This window comes from Lissotriton vulgaris, chromosome 2_1, assembly GCF_964263255.1.
Source record: "Lissotriton vulgaris chromosome 2_1, aLisVul1.2, whole genome shotgun sequence".
NCBI lineage: Eukaryota > Metazoa > Chordata > Amphibia > Caudata > Salamandridae > Lissotriton > Lissotriton vulgaris.
The window spans coordinates 1641254288-1641275662 of NC_141687.1; the positions used below are offsets into that span (position 1 = coordinate 1641254288).

At 48.8% G+C, this 21375-nt stretch overlaps 1 protein-coding gene across 4 annotated transcripts in view; it reads left to right on the forward strand.

The window, feature by feature from the left end:
* Nucleotides 1–21375, forward strand: part of L3MBTL3 (L3MBTL histone methyl-lysine binding protein 3) — a 713216-nt gene that overhangs the window by 530055 nt on the left and 161786 nt on the right. The gene's annotated exons all lie outside the window — the stretch shown is intronic.

Here is a 21375-nt window from a genome sequence, read left to right on the forward strand (position 1 = left end):
TCCTGGAAGAGTCTTCGAAGTATCACGAAATAGGTGACTCCTCCCCTGGACTACAGTGCGCATGGGCATCTTCTCCATCCTCAGATTGGTTTTTTCCGCCATTGGGTTCTGATGTTATTCCTATACTCCAACTTCGTAATCGAAACTAAACTTTTCTAAAGGCCAAAAGGCCTTCGACTTCGACGGTTATGTTCTCGCTCGGTACTTATTGACTCGATCGATCTTTCTATCTCGAACCGGTCGTCGACGCGGGCCGTTGGGCCTTTTCGACGCCACGTGGGCCTGCTGTCGATGGAAAGGAGCCCGTTCAAAAGGTGCCCACAATGCCGCTCCAAGTTCCTGCATACTGACAAACACTCAGTATGCAACAAGTGTCTATCACCAGACCATAAGGAAGAAACCTGCCCAGCCTGTGCCCAATTCCATTAGAAGAAAACCATCCGGATTCCACGGGCCGCTAGGCAAGAGATGCAGCGGCAGGCACCGGAACCAGAGAACATATTCGATGATGACCAAGACCTTCCAGAAGCGGCAGATTCGGACCTAGAGATCGTCACCGCCGAGGACCACTCGGACTCCGATGACGAGATCTCACCGGGGCAAATCGTGAGTACACTGCCCCGACATCGATTACCGCGTTACCGAAGGCTCCGGTCGAGGCATTGCCTAAAGGCCTTAGCCAAGATCCAAAGAAACATTCAGCAGCCCCCCGTCCGGCTCGGCTCCGAAACCAAAGACTAAGCCTTCCGAAACCCCAGGGCTAAGTAACGTTATCCCTAAGAAGGTTCTAGAACCCAAAAAGGTCGTCTACCCGAAGGGCGTCGAACCAAAGAAGGCTGTACAGCCTAAGGGCGTCGAGCCGAAGAAGGCCGTTGAGCCAAAGGGCGCCGAACTAAAGAAGGCCGTCGAACCAAAAGGCGCCGAACAAAAGAAGGCCGTCAAGCCAAAGAAGGCCGTCGAGCCAAAGAAGGCCACCGAGCCGAAGGGCGCCGAACCGAAGAAGGCCGTCGACCCAAAGAAGGCCGCGGTGCCGAAGGTCGCCGAACCGAAGAAGGTCGCTGACGTAAAGGGCGCCGTACCGAAGCCTCTGGTCCAGCCGGAGAAGGCTATCGAACCAAAGACAAGTGCTCCAAAAAGACCGGTCGATCCGAAGAAAGCCATCGACTCGACAAAAGACAGTCAACCGAAAAAACTTGTCGAGCACAAGAAGCGTATCGAACCTAAAGACCCGGTCGATCTGCAATCACTCGTCAACCCGAACAAAGGGTCCGAGCCGAGAAAAAGCAATAAGGCACCGAAAGTCGTCGAACCAAAAAAGGTTATCAACCCGGATGCAATAGTCGATCCATAGCAGACTAAGCCAGAGAAGTCAAAGACACAGCCACGGACAGTGGAAGAAGAACTCTTCCATCCAGATCCATCAGACGACCAGGCAAAAATATATATAAATCCTGAGACTGGTAAAGTCACAATCCTACACAGAAAGAAGAGACCATTGGACACGGACTCTCATTCCCCCATTCCTCTAAAGAAGAAGGACTTTGTGACTTCTCCCTCTAGACCCTTCATTCCTTTCTGTCCCACTATGCCTACTACGCCTTTTGCTCCTTACTCTCCTTCTCCCTCTGGGGACAATGAGGGCGACACAGGAGAAGATCCTCAGCATGATTATGACTATCCAGAGGATCCTAACCCTCAAAATGAGCCATGGGCAGAGCCAACTGATCCATATGACACGCATCTAATCCCTGACATTTCCTCATACCCAACAAAGCCGTCACCTACTGACGACACCATTGTCTTCAACCAGTGAATAGACAGGGCAGTGCAGTACCACAACGTAGATATGCACAATGACCCCATAGACGAAGACTTTTTATTTGACACATTCCCTACTTCAGAGAAAAATGTCAGAACCCTTCCTATGCTAAAGGGGGTATTAAAACACGCGCCTGATATATTTAAAGATATATCCAGGGCACGCGTAATCAATCCCAGGATTGAAAAGAAATATAGAGCAGCCCCTACAGACCCTTTTTAGGTTTCGCTGGGGGGCGGAGCCGTTAGGCTCCTCCTCCAGAGAAATCTGTAGTTTCTAGAATGGGTGACTTGAACACGCCCCTCTGCTTCATTGGCTAGCTCCATAAATGGAGGCTAGCCATTGGAACAGAGAGGCGTCCGTCAATGCCGGACCAGACACGGGGGCGTTCCCGAGATTCTTTGGCTTTTGCCGACGTCACGCGACGCCGGGAACGCCCCCGAGTCTCCTCCGGCCGGGCCGTGCTTGCTGCTGTCCTGGGCATGTTTTTCCCCGGCACGTTTCCCGCCTCCCTCCCGCCGTTCGTGTTCTCTCCCGCCCCCCTCCCCCCTCACGCCCCCTGTGTCCTCTCCCGCCCCCTCCCGCCGTCCGTTTTAATTTATATTCACTCAATGTACACTTATCTGCCGGGATCCACCATTGAAAACCAGGAGGAAAGTTGCATTCCCTGAAAGGTGCACATACATCAGAGTCCGGCTGTCTGATTGAGCGGGTGCCGCGCGCCCTCCTGCTCTGCAGGGCACAGCTCAATCTCACGCCCTGGCTCTGCACGGATTCAGAGCAAGGAGCACACCGCGACAGCAGCCCCGCCGAGCGGCTGAAATATCTCCGCTGTCACCGGGCCGGACAGGTGAGGGGCGCTGACATAAATCTAGGGGCTGCCATTGTCAGCGGGGACAGATTACCGGCGAGCTCAAGTAATCGAGATCGCGTGTAATCTGAGAGCAATTGATTGGTCGCCTCTCGCAGGGAGCGGGGACTCGGTGGCGCAGCTTCAGATGCGCTGGGTGGTTTCCCAGCGCAGGCCTCGCGGGTGTGCTGTCTTATCTTTCCAGATTGCTGCCCTGACAATATCATCCCTTTCTGCTGGGCCGTAAATCATCGCGGTAACCGGCCGTCAGCAGGCAGCCAGCGCACGTTGGCACCAAGCTGGGGAATTTGTCTTTCTCGCGGCCTATAGCAGGACACGCAGAGAAGAAGGGGGGGGGGAGGGGGTTGTTTGTATCAATAACCGTCTGTTAACGTCTCATGAGCCAGGGTGTAAAACACAGAATAGAACAAGCGAAGAGAGGAGTGAAAAGACGCGTCTGTGTATTAATTGTCGTCTGAAGCAAATCCTTCCCACTCCCACGCTGGCGGAAATCCCCAGGCTGCCGGAAGGAAGGGAAAGGTAAACAACAGGGGCGTAGTGCAACAGGCGCAGTGGCACCAGGACCCAGGTGAGCATGGGGCTCTGTACATCCCAAATAAGGCTGTATTTTAATAGCCAACCGCTGTTGTTGTTGCTGGTGGCGAGGGTGCTTTCCATTGTTTGCGTTTGGACCGATGGCACCCTTGCCAAGCCACTGAAAGTAAACATGGAAGTAAACTAACACAAATAAGTACGCTACCAGCTTGAAAGCAGAGGACAATTCTTAATGTTCTCGTTTTCGCTCAGTATTAGAGAATGAAACGCCTGGATTTAAAAGCCATCGTCCTAATGAGCAGAGAAATGACGACAGGCCAGTGCGAGAGTAGTCTCGGCCTCCTCTCCAGCACTCCAGACCGGAGGGATTTTAAGTACAGCCGTGTCTTCTCTCGTTCATTAACTTTCCCTCCACACAACTCCGCGCGCCTCTGGAAATAAGTTGGCAAACTGGAAGGTAGGTGCTGACCCGGGAGCCGCACTGCCATAGGCTGACTCCCGGGTGCTTTGGAGGCTCGCCCGTTCTGCCGTGTCTGGATTGGCCCGCTCGACTGGAGGAGCCGAGAATTCACCGCGATCACCGCCGGGCCCGGGGAAGACTGACCTGACCTCGCCGAGGGACCTGAAAAACGAAGTAGCTGTGCCGTATAAAAGTACTAGTTAGGTATGTTTCACCATTTCTTACAGCTGTCCACTGTGCAGCAGTACGTCAAAATGTTGCAAATAGACATCAGAAACAATTTTTTTTAAACCCAATCTTTAATGGCCGGCGCGCAACCGCAATAACTACCTAAAACCCTTGGTGAGGGAGGAACAGAAAAGTGATCCCCTCCCAAGATGGTACCAGCATAGTGACTAAATAAATCGTAATTTCGATGGCCAAACCCTTCGTTCTGAAGTGCTGTTTGAGACCTTATAAGGGCCGAGGAGCTTGTCTGAGATCCCGCCTTCGCTAAAGGGTACGAATGGAAAAGGGACAAGCGTCGCTGTGATCTGGAAGCGGCCATCTTTGGTGGGAAGAACATGTTTTAGCATTTTGATAATAATTATTCAGTATTTTTCAAATATAGGCAGATTATTACAAAGCGCGAAATTCTAATCCTCTAATCAGACCCTGTCTCTCGGTCTACAATGCTAGATTCCGTAGTAACTTCATGCAGTCCACACCACTCAGTTATTGATGCACAACACTTGCCCTCTTATTGAAAAAGTATCATATCCCGACCATAAAACCAACCCATGATATTTCAGTAACTCCTCCTCCTACACGCCCTCGCTTGTTCCACACCTCCTATTCCCCTCCGGCCCCACATTACCCTGCGTGCCTAGCCCACCCTCCTGTCACCCACCCCTCTTGCCCCACCCTCTAGTAAGCCACGCCGGGGATGCCGGGAGGGCGGTGGGTGCCGGAAGTGTTTGAAGTCTGAAGTAACAGCGACCGAGAAGGAGGTGAGGGGGAGAGCAGAGGAGGGAGTGGAGCCCCGTGGGTGCAGTCCAGGTGGAGGAGGGATACGTGGCACGGGGGGGATTGTGGCCAGCACTGGCTGGAGGGGCAGCAGGGTGGGTGAACAACACTGGGGTCATAACTCTGTGCTGCACTTGGTTAGAGGGCTGCGGTGGAGGCATTTATGATCAGGATGAGGCGAAGGTGCAGGAGATGGCAACGTCCAGGAAATGGGCATGTAAAGCGTTAGCACCGAGTTGATGACATAATGGGTGGGGGGACTCGTGAAGGCATTAGAATGAGGAGTGGAGAGGAAAGGCAAGAATGGAGCTGTAGTAGGAGAGGGCATGAGAAGTGAGCGGTATCTCGAGCAGTGTGGGTGGACTAGAAGGTAATGGGCGTTGTCACTGGAGCGGCGAGGTAGTGTTTAAAGAGAGGGGAAGTGAAATAGGTGTAGCGGTGTAGCACAGTGTGTAGACGAAAAGAGTACGGTGCCCCATAAAGTCTTCATGTTTCCTGCCTTCGCTTTATAAGTATACCATAAGTAGTTTACGACTTTATTCTTCCTTTCCTTGTTATGTTCCTCCATCATCCTTCCTAGACCCTGTGACCATATCTTTATTGTCTGAATCGTGTTCGTTCTATGCAGACCTTTAGTGCTGTTACATCTGAACTTTGACTCTCATAGTGTCCTGTGTTATTCTCTGACGCCTTTGCCTGCCAGTTTTGTACCTTCCTGTCTTCTATATTTCCTTTTGGCGTATGAATGTCCCTTTTATGGCCTTATGGTTGTCTTGTTTTTGTTGTCTGTCTCCAGTCTCTCTTTATCGTCCTGGAGATGTATTTCACAGGACTGGTCATGATGCTCCATGTGTGCCATCTAGAACCGCACACAATTCTCCAGATGAGTACTATAAAATATGCTGTGACTCATGCCCAGATCTGGACCTGATGCTCAGGCTTGGTCTCTGTACTTGGATTGTGTAAGCCTGGAGCACTGCTTATATTGGTTTATAGAGGACTTGGGGCAGTGATCCATTTTGGTGAGGAAACATGTCTCCAGAGAAGCATATACTAGTGTGACTCACTGCATAGCACCAGTACAGTTGGGCGTGACTGTATAATGAGTTCTTGTGTATTTTGATTATAGGTATATCCCCAGAACGCCATGCTGCTTGCGCATATTCCACCTGTGCATGAAGGGGCAAGCCTGGGGAGTGCCAGCGCCACATTAATCTGATAGCCACACTAGATCACATGAAACGCTTTAAAGGGACATATGGAGCAGTTCCAAGGTACCAGCATGGTAAAAAACAAATAACTGCACGTCTGCCTCTTACGCTTCATCATCCAACACACTGCTACGCCTTGTGTCCCATACCATGATAACCGCAACTCAGTGGTCGTTACGCACAACATGGAAGCACTTCCCACATGGAATCAAAACCGAAAGAACAACCTTCTATCCACACTACCGACATGGTGTAGTATAGTGCTTATGAAGGCAAGCACTTCAGCGCCCCACATAAGGTGAAGTGTTTCAATTGGCAAAAGATTAGTTGGGGGATCAAGAGGCTTGGCATGAACTAAATCCACTGTTTCATTGTGCGAAAATCGAGTAATCCTAATTTCTGTTTGGCTTGGTATCTAACCCACAACGTGATGTAGGAAATATGAGCAATGGGGATAGGTTGTTGCCATTTAGACTGCGATGGGATAGGATAGTACTCGATATGGCAATACCAATAAGATTTCAAATCTGTAACTCTATTTAAATGTTTGATTTTTCGACACACTGCAAAAGCATGTGTTTGATACTGTTCTTGTAGTAGCTGTCAGCTGAGCAGAACACATTTTTGGTTTGTATTTTTATTTTTGTAGTTCATAGTATTTCTATTGGATTTTTTTTAGCATGGAGATAGTTTGTCGAGGTCTTGATGCTGTAACAGGAGCATGTATTATTTTACCATCATTTCTATTTATGTTGGGTGACGTGCGTTGTTAAAGAGTGACAAGAGGGCTAAAGACGTGTTTGCCCGTGTTTGGTGAAAAAGGCTAGATGGATATCTCGACGGGATGCACCCATAATTCAAGGTATTCACGTATATTCTAGCCTGGCATTGTAAGTGCTTTTGGTGACTTAAGAAGACTACAGCGCTGCTTCGCAGTCTGAGGCGCTAACTCGACCTCACGGACTCCGCGGCCCCACCGCCCGCCCCTCCTTCGGGGAAGGCGCGAGTGGTTTTGCTGTGAGTCCCTAGAGCAGGAAGTCAGATTGTGGTTTTCTTGTAAGCTTGCAACACTTCCCTTTTTAGGTTTCGCTGGGGAACGGAGCCGTTAGGCTCCGCCTCCAGAGAAATCTTATGTTTCTTAGTGTGTACTCTTAGTCCCTCCCTCTGTTTCATTGGCTAGCTCCATAAATGGAGGCTAGCCATTGGAACAGAGAGGCGTCCGTCATGGCCGGAGGAGACACGGGGGCGTTCCCGAGATTCTTTGGCTTTTGCCGACGTCACGCGACGCCGGGAACGCCCCCGAATCCATCGACACGTGTTTGGTGCAAACTGAAGGTTTGTGAGCCTTCCCCGAGCAGAGCGCACTAAAATAACCCGTGTGCAGCTTCACCACCGCGAGCCGGGATCAGTAAACCCCCGACGAAGGGCCCCGTACCTTGCTGGTACCAACGCGACCGAAAACGAGCCCGCTGCTCTCCGATTGGACGGGAGAGCCGAGCCCCCTCACCAAACGCCGCCACATCTTTCCCTCTCAGCTTTCTTTCTTCCCTCTTACAGTTTCGGTTTCTCTCGTTCTCTCACTCTCTCTCCCCTCCTGCCGTCTCTTTTCCTCTCACCCCTCCTCTTTCCTCGCTCAATCTGTGCCCCTCGTGTCTGCTCTCTCTGGTCACCAGAAGAGACAGCGCCTCCCACCGCCGCAAAAACGCCCGCCATAGAAAGAGCGCAAGGGACAGGAAACGAATAAACAAGGGAAGGAAAGACACACAACCAAGAGTGGAACACTTAAAGCTGCTCCAGAGAGGGGGAGCCGAGCAGGTCCGCCTGGAAATGTACATGTGTAGAGACACTTCCTCGGGAAGGTCCCCCCTCCCCCCGATCAGACCCTTTCAATTATTCAATAGCTAGAGCAGACCAAGTGACTGCCAGGTGCAATACATCAGGCTTAGGAAGGGCTTTCATTAGATTCGGAGAGATTCACGCTGCTCTCTCCCTCCATCCCTCCGCCCTCACTCCTGTGTGGGTGGCTCTGTGTGTGTGTGGGTGGCTCTGTGTGTGTGTGCGTGTGGGTGCAAATGCAATAGGTCTCACATTTGCGAAAGATTAAGCTATTGGCATTGTAAATGACAATGCCATTTATTTATCTGTTTTCAAAACCAACACATAAATAAAAAAATGTGTCATTTACAATGACAATAGCTCTAACTTTTACAAAGGCGAAACCGTTGCATTGTAAATGCTTGTTATATGAGAGGTCAGTTACCATTAGACTCACTGGTAGTGGCTAATGCACGCAAAAGGGCCAACTCACAGATAACAGGAGAGGCTCCTCCTCCTGATAAAGAGTCCAAAATACTAGAGGCCTTGGGTAAAACGGTAGCATGACAGGCCTCCAATTCATGGAGAATTGCAAATACACAAGATCTACTAGCTCGTTATGACAGAGCACACTATGACCAGCTTGAAAGCTTAATGCAACACCTGCCTGAGCCTTTCAAAGCCCAAGCCAATGACCTCATACAGGAGGGAAAATTTATTACAAACGCCTCCATCAAATGTGCGCTTGACGCAGCTGACACTGCAGCCAAGTCCATTTACACTAGCGTTTTACTACGACGACATGCATGGCTGCGTATTTCGGGCTTTAAGAAAGAGGTGCAGTCCACCATTCTTAACCAACCAGTCAATCAAGACTTCTTTTTTGGCCCTGCAGCCGACACCATTTTAGACAAAATTAAGGATACAGAAACTGCAAAATCAATGGGTGCATTGCAGTTTCAACAACACAGAGGTTCCTTTCGACGCTCCTCATACAGAGCAGCTTCACGGGGCAATACTTCACAGACATCATCTACATACAAAGGCAACACCCAAGGTTCCTTTAACAAGAACTCCAACAGAGGAGGTTATAGGGGCAACAATAACAAGGTAAGAGGACGTGGAGGCAATAACACCAGAGCCTCCACTGCCACAAAACAGTGACTTCATCACGCTACCTCCAGACCACCCAACACCGGTCGGAGGCAGACTCCAACAATTCCTACCTGTCTGGAACGTAATTACCACGGACAGGTGGGTGAGACAAATTATCCAGTATGGTTATTGCCTAGAACTCACTTCTACTCCACCAAACATACCAGACACAGTCCTGTGTCCAAAGAACACATCACCCTGCTACAACAAGAAGTGAAATGCATGCTGGAAAAGGAGGCTATAGAGCCAGTCCCTTTCCAACACCAAGGGACAGGAGTATACTCCCTATACTTCCTTATTCCCAAGAAGGACGGTTCCATCAGATCACTATTGGACCTCAGACCCCTAAATCAATACATACTATCGGAGCACTTCCATATGATCACACTACAGCAAGTGCTCCCGTTGCTACAGCAAGGAGACTTCCTAGCAACATTGGACCTCAAGGACGCGTATTTTCACATACCTATCCATCCATCTCACAGAAAATATCTCAGGTTCACAATAGAAGGTCAACACTACCAATTCAAGGTTCTCCCCTTCGGGGTAACTACGGCTCCAAGAGTGTTTCAAAATGCTTAGCGACAGTAGCTGCACATCTCAGGAGGCAACACATCCATGTGCTCCCGTACCTAGACGATTGGCTAATACAAGTAAAATCATACGAACAGTGTGCAAGAGACACGTCTCAAACACTTCAGCTGCTACACAGCCTAGGTTTTTCGATAAACTACCCAAAATCGCATCTACAACTGTCCCACATACAACAATATCTGGGAGCTACTATAGATACCTCAGTGACAAAGGCATACCCAAACTCAGCGAAGATAGCCAGCCTGCAGATGCTCATCCGCAAATTTCTGCCACAACACTCTCTGCCAGCTCGAGTCTTCATGCAGCTCATAGGCATGATGGCCTCCTGCATATTCATTGTCTCTCATGCCAGACTTCAAATGCGTCCATTGCAAGAATTCCTAGCACGGCAGTGGAACCAAGCTCAAGGACAACTAAAAGACCTAGTGTTGGTAGACATTCGCGCTCACAACTCTCTGCAGTGGTGGAACCCACAAAACCTTTCCAAGGGGCGACTGTTCCAAGAGCCGGTTCCACAACTAGTACTAACAGCGGACGCATCACTGACAGGCTGGGGAACCCACCTCCTTCACTACACAGTACAAGGGCTCTGGACAATCAAACAAAAGAAACTGCATATCAACCAACTAGAGTTGCTAGCAATATTCCTAGCCCTGAAAGCATTCCAAAAATACTTGTACAGCAAGACTGTGTTGATCCGGACGGACAACATGACCGCAATGTACTATATCCAGAAACAGGGAGGAACACACTCTCCTCAGCTGTCCCACTTGGCACAGAGCATATGGAAGTGGGCAATTCCAAAAGACATCTTCCTCCTGGCAGAACACCTCCCAGGGAAAGACAATCCAATAGCAGACCTGCTCATCAGGCACAGCCAGCAACTACATGAATGGGAGATTCACCCTCAAGTTCTCCAACCATTCTACAGGCATTGGGGCTCCCACAGATAGGCTTGTTTGCCACAAACGAAAACTCAAAATGCCAGTGCTTTGCCGCCAGGTTCCCACATCCATTGTCACAAGGCAATGCAATATGGATGAACTGGTCAGGCAGATTTGCGAACGCTTTTACCCCAGCACCACTGATTCCGCTGGTGGCACGCAAACTACGGCAACAGTCACTAACACTGATCCTGGTTGCTCCCACATGGGCGAGACAGCCATGGTACACAACGTTCCTGGAGCTTTCAGTAGTTCCTCATCAAAGGATGCGCCTCGCACCCCATCTTCTAACTCAGAACCATGGAGAAATCAGACACCCAGATCCCAATCAGATGAACCTAGCGATCTGGCTCCTAAAGTCTTAGAATTTGGATACCTTAACTTGCCTCCAGACTGCATGAACATCATTAAGGAGGCAAGACGACCAACTACTAGAGCATGCTATGCAGCTAAATGGAAGAGATTTGTTATTTACTGCAGCATTAACAAAATCAACCCATTAGATGCTTCCTTACAGAACATTATATGTTACCTGCTGCATCTTCAAAGATGCAACCTAGCATACTCTTCAATAAGACTATACCTCACTGCTATAGCAGCATACCTTCAGAACAGGCAACACCTTTCACTGTTTTGAGTACCAGCAATCAATGCTTTTATGGAGGGTCTTAAAAGGGTGATCCCTCCAAGACACCCACTTTCCCCAGTCTGGAATCTAAATATAGTACTTACCATACTTATGGGACCTCCTTTCGAACCTCTACACTCATGCGAACTGCAGTTCCTAACGTGGAAGGTGGCATTCTTGATTGCTATCACCTCACTCAGGCGAGTTAGCGAGTTACAAGCACTAACAATTCAAGAACCCTTCATGCAAGTACACGCTAACAAATCCTGGATTACTAGTGAGTGCTTGAAACTTAACTCAGCAAAGACTAAAGTCTTACTATTCGGAGCCCAGACCTCCTTTTGCACTCCCTCCTGTTGGCCACAGGAACTTGGCCCACTACCTACTACGGCAAAGAAAACCCGGAACCTGGGGGTTCTGATAAATGACATACTATTCAGACCATGTGAATGCTGTGACTTCCTCTACCTGGTTCACCTTGAAGACGACCAAAAAGATTTTACTCTTCATCCCAACGCATTTACAAAATACTCTTGGTCATGGCTAATCTAGTGTATTGTAATGGTCTATTTCTCACCGGCCACCAATATGTTTTAAACAAATTACAAACCTTACAGAATGCTGCTGCTTGACTAATCTTCAAAATCCCTAAATACCATTCCGCTGCCAATGCCCTAAGAAAACTGCACTGGCTCCCGATAAGACATAGAATCAAGTTTAAGGCCCTTTGCTTTGCCTATAAAACACTGAATGGCTCGGGTCCTCTTTTCCTCCAAAATAGTTTCAGTTGGCACACACCAACTAGGACCCTGCAGTCCGCCTCTGCCAAATTTGCAGTACTTCCAAGGTTCAAGCGGGCTACCTGGGGTGGCAAAAGCTTTGTCCTTGGAGCCACAAACTCACTCCTGCTGCATTCAAGGTGGCCCCTAAACTATTATCCTTCAGGAAATTTTTAAAAACCTGTGTTCGAGGCATGTGGGCTGCTGAATTCATATCTGTGCATAGATCGCCGCCTAGTGTTTGGTCCGGATGATTGCACATTGTTGTCCTGGAAGAGTCTTCGAAGTATCACGAGATAGGTGGCTCCTCCCCTGGACTACAGTGCGCATGGGCATCCTCTCCATCCTTAGATTGTTTTTTTCCGCCATTGGGTTCGGATGTACTTTCCTTTACTCGAAGTTCGGAATCAAAACTACACTTTCTAGAGGCCAAAAGGCCTTCGGTAAGGTCGGTATTGTCTTGAATCGGTGCCGACAGCTTCTTTACAAACTTTAATCACCTTGGGACGTCGAATCGGGCCGCGGGCCTTCTCGGCGCCACGCGACCAGTCGTCGATGGAACGGAGCCTATTTAAAAGATGTCCTCTTTGTAACTCTAAATACCCACATATCGATAAACACCTCGTTTGTAACAAGTGTTTATCTCCAGAACATAATGAATCCGACTGCCTGGCCTGTGCTCAATTTCGATCTAAAAAGACACTTCGGACTCAACAGGCCGCTAGACTAATCATGCCGAAACAAGCACCAGAGCCAGACAATATCTTCGGCGACGAAGAAGATCTTGTCGAGGCCGAAGAATACGAACAACTGTCGGATCAAGAATCGGAGCATGACTCCGACTACTACATCGAAGAGGAAGAAGACATGGTCGAGGTAGGGGACGACGAACAAGGGATGGGAGCCGTAGAGGACGACTCCAGTGATGAACCGGGCCCAACCGTGAGTACGGGGGCATATACCTTTACCTCCATGGTTCCACAGGCTCAGGTCGAGGCATCGCCACAAGGCCTTAGCCAAGATCTCGAAAGACATTCTATAGCCCCGCAATACAGCCCGGCTAAGAATATTCACCAAGACCCATCGGATCAACGTACTCCGAGATTGGTGATATCGAAACCAAAAATGGTGGAACACAAAACGAAAACTAAACCGAAACTGATCGACTACACGGTCTTCGGACCACACTACGTCGATCCATCAGAGTCGACACCAAAGAAATTCGTCGACAATACAGTCTTCGGGCTGAACTATATCGAATCATCGGCGTCGAATACAAGGGTCGTCGAGCCTAAAACCAGCGGCCCTATATCTACTCCAAAACAAAAGGGCGTCGAACCGAAAACATCGGTGTCGACGGCCGACAACACAAAAAAGAGACTCAAAGAAGTTTGTCGACCCCAAACTAAAAGGCGACAAACCATTGGCTCCGCTAAAGAAAACAATTGAGCCCAAGACAATCAAGCCAAAAAAGGCCATCGAACCAACACCAAAGGGCGTCCATCCGAAACCATCGGTTCCGAAATCGACACAAGAACACAAGGCCATAATCGAACGGAAGAAAACGGTCGACACAGGAAAAACTTCTGCTTCAAAGACACAAGCACTACAGAAACAAACTGTAGTGCCACAAAAAAACATCGGACCGATTAAGTTTGGCCTCCCACCTTCCTCGAAAACAAAGGCGGGCGACCCAAAAAGCGGCATAGAACCAAAACAAACTAAGCAAAAGACATTGGCTAAAACAACCACAACTGCTGAACAGGAAGTCCTACATCCAGACCCTGAATCAGTTGAACAGTCAAAACTTTACATTGACCCAAACTCTGGGAAAGTCACTCTCTACAAGAGGAAAATCAGAAAAGAGACTTACACTATACCACTCAAAAAGAAAAGGGACTGTTCTACCTCACCTATTCTATTTGAGCCTATTCAGCCATCTAGGCCTAACCAATACTCATATACACCCACACACTCAGATGAAGAGGTGGATGAGGAATATGATCAGGAATACAGCTACCCAGTAGAAGCTGACCAAGACAGTCACACTCAACCATGGGCTGACCCAGTACATCCTGGTGACTCTCAACCCATTCCTGATACACCTGCATACCCTGCTAGGCCTTCTCCTACAGAGGACACAGCTGCTTTTAATTCATTAATCGAAAGGGCAGACCTCCATCACAATGTGGAGGTGCATGCAGACCCTGTGGAGGAAGATTTCATCTTTGACACTTTTGCCACATCAGAAAGAACGGTTAAAACACTACCTATGTTGAAAGGGGTACTTAAACATGCAGGAGAGATATTTAAAGATACCACTAGGGCAAGGGTCATTAACCCAAGAATAGAGAGGAAATACAGGCCAGCGCCACTAGACCCTACATATATTAAGGGACAACGGCCTTTAGATTCTTTAGTGGTGGCAAATGCACGTAAACGTGCAAACTCTCAAACTACTGGGGAAGCTCCACCTCCTAGCAAAGAATCAAAAATCTTTGAGGCTTCGGGAAAAAGGGTAGCCGCACAGGCAGCTAACATATGGAGAATATCTAACACGCAAGCCCTGTTAGCTAGGTATGACAGGGCACACTATGATACCTTACAAACACTTCTCCAGTATTTACCTTATGCTTACAAAGAACAGGTTGAACAATTAGTACAGAAGGGAAAGCTAATCTCTAACGCCTCCATTAAATGTTCCTTAGATGTAGCAGATACAGCTGCCAGGTCTATTAACACAAGTGTTATGATCAGGAGACATGCGTGGCTACTCATTTCTGGTTTTAAAAACGAAGTCCAGTCCACTTTGTTAAACGAGCCAGTCAACCCTGACTACTTATTTGGTCCAGGAGCAGATACAATACTGGGCAAAATGAAAAAAGACACTGAGACGGCTAAGTCTAAGGGAGCCCTACAGTCACAGCAACATAGAGGCTCCTTTCGTGGCTCAAGTTACAGGGGGGCTGCAAGAGGCAACTCATCACAGCAGACCACATGCTACAAGGGAAACACACAAACCACCTACAATAAGAACAATAGAGGTGGATACCGAGGCAATAACAACAAAGGCAGAGGACGAGGGAACAACACCACCAGATCCTCTACCAATACTAAACAGTGACTCCTTAGTGCTACCCCCAGACCATATAACACCGGTCGGGGGACGATTACAACAATTCCTACCAGTCTAGGAAAACATCACTACAGACAAGTGGGTTAGGCAAATTATCCAAAATGGCTACTGCCTAGAGCTAACCTCCACACCACCCAACATACCTCCAAAAAACAGTCCTATGTCTGTAGAACACCTCAACTTATTGCAGCAAGAAGTCATCAGCATGCTGCAAAAAGGGGCCATAGAACTAGTACCATTAGAACATCAAGGTATAGGAGTATATTCACTATACTTCCTCATCCCCAAAAAGGACGTGTCTCTCAGACCAATATTGGACCTCAGACCCCTAAATCATTACATCTTATCAGACCATTTTCATATGCTCACTCTACAACAGGTGTTACCACTGTTGCAGCAAGGAGACTTCCTCGCAACCTTAGATCTCAAAGGCGCATATTTCCATATCCCGATACATCCAGCTCACAGGAAGTATCTCAGGTTCACGCTATTAAATCAACATTACCAGTTCAAAGTCCTTCCATTTGGTGTAACAACAGCTCCAAGAGTGTTCACAAAATGCCTAGCGACAGTGGCTGCACATTTAAAAAGACAACATATTCACGTCTACCCGTACCTAGACGACTGGCTAATACAAGCACAGTCAGACCAGCAGTGTGCCAGCCACATGTCCAAAACAATTCACCAACTGCACAGCCTAGGCTTCACGTTAAACTACCAGAAATCTCACCTTCAGTCATCCCATGTACAGCAGTACCTGGGAGCAACAATAAATACTCTGACAGAAAAGGCATACCCAAACGCTGCAAGAATAAACAGTATGCAGCTACTAATCAAAAAGTTCAAGCCTCAACACTCGCTCTCTGCTCGAGTGTTTATGCAACTCATAGGCATGATGGCTTCCTGCATCTTCATAGTCCCTCATGCCAAACTACACATGCGTCCGTTACAGGAGTGCTTAGCACGGCAGTGGAACCAGGCTCAAGGACAATTGAAAGACCTGGTGTTGGTAACCAGTCGTGCATACAACTCTCTGCATTGGTGGAATCCACAAAACCTTTGCAAGGGTCGACTGTTCCAAGAGCCTGTATCACAAATAGTGTTGACAACGGACGCATCCCTGATAGGATGGGAAGCCCATGTCCTTCAGTACACAGTGCAAGGCCTATGAACAGCACAACAAAAGAAAATGGACATCAACTTGCTGGAAACTATGGCAATTTTTCTGTCCATGAAAGCGTTCAAAGTACATTTATGCAACAAAGCTGTGTTGATCCAGACGGACAACATGACAGCAATGTACTACATACAGAAACAGGGAGGAACACACTCTCCACAGCTATCACATCTAGCACAAAGCATGTGGAAGTGGGCCATTTAAAGAAACATTTTTCTCATGGCGGAACACCTCCCAGGCAAACACAACCAAGTGGCGGATCTGCTCAGCAGACACAGCCAACAGCTGCACGAGTGGGAGATTCACCCCACAGTGCTCCAACCATACTTCCAACAGTGGGGACAACCAGAGGTAGACCTGTTCGCCACAAAGGAAAACACAAAATGCCAGTACTTTGCCGCCAGGTTTCCACATCCGCAATCGCAGGGCAATGCGATATGGATGAACTGGTCAGGCAGATTTGCGTACGCTTTTCCCCCAGCACCGTTAATACCGCTAGTGGCACGCAAACTACGCCAGCATTCACTGACCTTGATCCTGGTTGCTCCAACATGGGCGAGGCAACCATGGTACACAACATTCCTAGAACTTTCCGTGGTGCCTCATCAAAGGCTGCGGCTAACACCCACTCTACTCACCCAGAGCCATGGAGACATACAGCACCCAGATCCGCAACAACTGAACCTTGCAATCTGGCTCCTGAAGTCTTAGAGTTTGGGTACCTAAACTTACCTCCTGACTGTATGAACATTATCAAAGAGGTAAGAAAACCTACAACCAGAGCTTGTTACGCTGCGAAGTGGAAGCATTTTGTCATTTACTGCAATAACAATGACATAAACCCACTAGATGCTTCAACGCAAAATATAATTTGCTCTCTTTTGCACCTACTTCGTTGCAATTTAGCCTATTCATCTATAAGAATACACTTAGCTGCCATTGCAGCTTATCTTCAGAACAGACAGCATCTTTCGCTATTCAGAGTACCTGCAATTAAGGTATTCATGGAGGGACTCAAAAGAATAATTCCCCCAAAATACCCACCTTCACCTGTCTGGAACCTAAACGTTGTGTTCGAGGCATGTGGGCTGCTGAATTCATATCTGTGCATAGATCGCCGCCTAGTGTTGGGTCCGGATGATTGCACATTGTTGTCCTGGAAGAGTCTTCGAAGTATCATGAGATAGGTGGCTCCTCCCCTGGACTACAGTGCGCATGGGCATCCTCTCCATCCTATTGTTAACTCAAGTTCGGAATCGATAAAAAACTTTATATTTGGCCAAAAGGCCTTTAGTTACCGTCGGTATTGTCTTTGCGATCGGTGCCCAGTACTTGTTCCAGCTCTGTCCTCGAGCTGGACGTCAAGAAGAGCCGCGTAGCTATTCAGCACTGAAGGCCCGGTCGACGCCAGAGGCCTTATCGACGATCCACTATGGAACAGAGCCTGTTCAAGAGATGTCCCATTTGCAACTCCAAGTATCCTCACATCGACGTCCACCCGGTGTGCAACAAGTGCCTGTCTCCGGATCACGATGAAGCCAGCTGTATGGCTTGTTCTCGGTTCCGATCCAAGAAGACGATTCGCCTTCGACGCGCGGCGCGGAAGGAAGCCCAGCAGACGGCACCTGACCCGGTGAACATCTTCGATGCCGAGGATGATGAGGGAGTCAAGCAGGAAATTCAAGAGAACCTGTCTGATCCTGCATCAGAGATCGACTCCAGTTACGACGCGGATGTGGAAATGGTCGACAATGAAGACGTCGTCGACGAGGTAGGAGACGACGATGAGGCCTTTGGGGCAGTAGAAGATAGCTCGAGCGAGGAGCTAGGCCCAACCGTTGATATGGGGGCCGAGACTAGAACACTCTATAAGGCTCAGGTCGAGGGATCGCCACATGGCCTTACCCAAGATCAAACGCATAGTTCTACAGCCTCGCCTCAAGGCCCGGCTACGGACATTTCCAAAGAGCCATCGGTTGATCGATCAAAATCGAAACCAAAAACATCAGTGACTACTAAAATGAAAGCACCGGAGACAAAATCGAAACCGAAAGTATACATTACTTTGATCGGATCGAAGGCTTCTGAACCATCGGCTCCAACAAAACAGAAGAGTGTTATCGACCCGGAGAGGTCGCTAAAGGGTGTTAAGCCGAAAGCCGGAGCACCGAAGAAAAAGGTCAAGGACATCGACCCGAAGAAGTCGGCGCCGAAGACCGTCGACACAAACAAAGGACTCGAAACACAGAACGTTCTCGATCCTAAGCGTCGACTCGACAAAGCAAAGGTCGGTAAAGACCTCGAGTCCATGACAAGCAGTGGCTCTAAGGACCCCGTCAAGTCAACACAACCATCCGCCTCCTTTTCGAAGCAGGTGTCGGACTCGCTGCAACGCATTAAGGAGAAGGCTAGTGCTGCCAGACCGAAGGCCACTCAACCCCCGAAGACCGTCAGTAAACCTCCAAAGATGTCGGCACCGATTAAGTTTACACTGCCGCCGCCAGTGGCACCTAAGGCGTTCGCCCCTAAGACAGGCATCGAATCGGCCAAGAAGGTGTCCATGGGGCCGAAGCCTACAACTACGGAAGGGGCCACCAAGCATCGACAGCCTCTACAGGAAGATCAGTCGAGGCAATTCATCGACGCTGAGACTGGTAGACTTTCCATTTTCAAGCGAAAGATCGCCCCAGAACAGCCTATGGAGTCGTATAAAATTCCATTAAAGAAGAAGAGGGACTCTGCCACATCACCTCTTCTTTTTGAACCTCTACAACAATATGGACAAGAACCTGATCCTTTTTCACCCACACATTAAGATGTGGATGTAGGGGATGGTGACAATGAGGATTACAGTTATCCTGTAGACACTGATCCAGAAGACCACACTGAACCCTGGGCAGACACTGTTGACCCAGGGGAGCCACAAAATGCCCCTGACAGTCATACCTATGCTGTTAAAACCTCACCTCCAGAAGACACGGCTGCGTTTAACGCACTTATTGAGAGGGCGGCAAAAAATCACGATGTCCAACTCCATGCTGACCCTATTGAAGAGGATTTTTTATTTGACACCTTCTCAACCTCAGAGAGAACTGTCAAGACTCTACCCATGCTTAAAGGTGTCTTGAAACACGCTGGAGACATCTTTAGGGAGACCACAAGGGCGAGAGTGATAAACCCCAGAATTGAAAAAAAAATACAAACCAGCACCTGTGGACCCTACGTATATCAGGGGACAGTTGCCATTGGACTCTCTGGTTGTTTCAAATGCTCGTAAAAGAGCGAACTCTCAGACCACGGGTGATGCTCCTCCCCCTGACAAAGAATCTAAAGTGCTAGAAGCATCAGGGAAAAGGGTGGCAGCTCAAGCGGCCAATGTCTGGCGAATCTCCAACACACAGGCACTCTTAGCCAGATATGACAGGGCTCATTATGATACACTTGAGACCCTGTTGAAACATTTGCCAGATGAGTATAAGGAGGCAGCAGAAATGCTAATACAAGAAGGGAAATTTATATCCAACGCATCTATTAAGTGTGCGCTAGACGCAGCAGACACTGCAGCCAGGGCTATTAATACAAGCGTTATGTTACGAAGACACGCCTGGCTGAGAATCTCCGGCTTCAAGCCTGAGATACAAACCACCATACTCAATCAGCCAGTTAACCCTGATTACTTGTTTGGCCCAGAAGTGGACACCACCTTAGAAAAAATAAAAAAGGACACAGAGACTGCAAAGTCTATGGGGGCTCTACAGTCGCAGCAGTTCAGGGGTGGTTCTTTTCGTCGCTCCAACAATAGAGGAGCTTCCAGAGGCCAGGTATCCCAGCAGACACAATACAGTAAAGGAGGCACGCAGTCCACCTACAACAGGAACAATAGGGGTGGCTATCGTGGAAACAGCACCAAGGGCAGAGGTCGTGGAAACAACAACTCCCGATCCTCCGCCACTAACAAACAGTGATGTCTTGTCACTACCCCCCGACCATATAACACCGGTCGGGGGGAGACTACAACAGTTCCTGCCGGTCTAGAAATCCATCCAGACAGGTGGGTGAGGCAGCTGATCCAGTACGGTTATTGTCTGGAGTTAACATCCGCTCCACCCAACATACCCCCAAGACACCGTCCTATGTCCGCAGAGCATATACAGTTATTGCAGCAGGAGGTAGTCAGCATGCTGCAAAAAGGAGCCACAGAGCTCGTGCCCGTGGAACAAAGGGGTACAGGGGTGTACATAGAGCTCGTGCCCGTGGAACAAAGGGGTACAGGGGTGTACTCGCTGTACTTCTTGATCCCAAAAAAGGATGGGTCCCTCAGACCCATACTGGACCTCAGGCCCCTAAACCAGTACATCCTGTCAGAACACTTTCACATGCTCACATTACAGCAGGTTCTCAGTCAGACAGGTTCTCAGTCAGGGAGATTTCCTCGCAACACTAGATCTGAAGGATGCATATTTCAATATACCGCTACACCCGTCACACAGAAAATATCTCAGGTTTACCATTCAGAATCAGCATTATCAGTTCAAGGTCCTCCCTTTCGGAGTGACAACTGCACCCAGAGTGTTTACCAAGTGCCTAGCGACAGTGGCAGCACACGTACGGAGACAGAACGTTCACGTCTACCCTTATCTGGACGATTGGCTTATCCAAGCAAAGTCGGCCCAGCAATGTGCCACCCACATGCCCCACACCATTCACCTTCTTCACGATATAGGGTTTTCACTGAATTATCCAAAGTCCCACCTTCAGCCCGCCCACGTACGGCAGTACTTGGTCGCGACAATAGACACTCTGGCAGCCAAAGCACAGCCAAATTTAGTGAGGATCAACAGCATGCAATTGCTGATACGGAAATTCAAACCACAACACTCGCTCCCAGCACGAGTGTTCATGCAGTTGATAGGCATGATGGCCTCCTGTACCTTCATAGTCCCGCACGCGAGACTACACATGCGTCCGCTTCAGGAGTGCTTGGCACGTCAGTGGAATCAGGCTCACGGGCATTTAAAAGACCTAGTGTTGGTGACCGGTTGCTCATACAACTCTCTGCATTGGTGGAACCCACAAACCTTTGCAGGGGCCGACCGTTCCAGGAGCCTGTGCCACAGATTATACTGACGACGGACGCATCTCTCCAGGGATGGGGAGCTCATGTACTCCACTACACAGTGCAGGGACTATGGACAGCACAGCAGAAGACGATGCACATCAACCTTCTGGAACTGATGGCTATCTTCA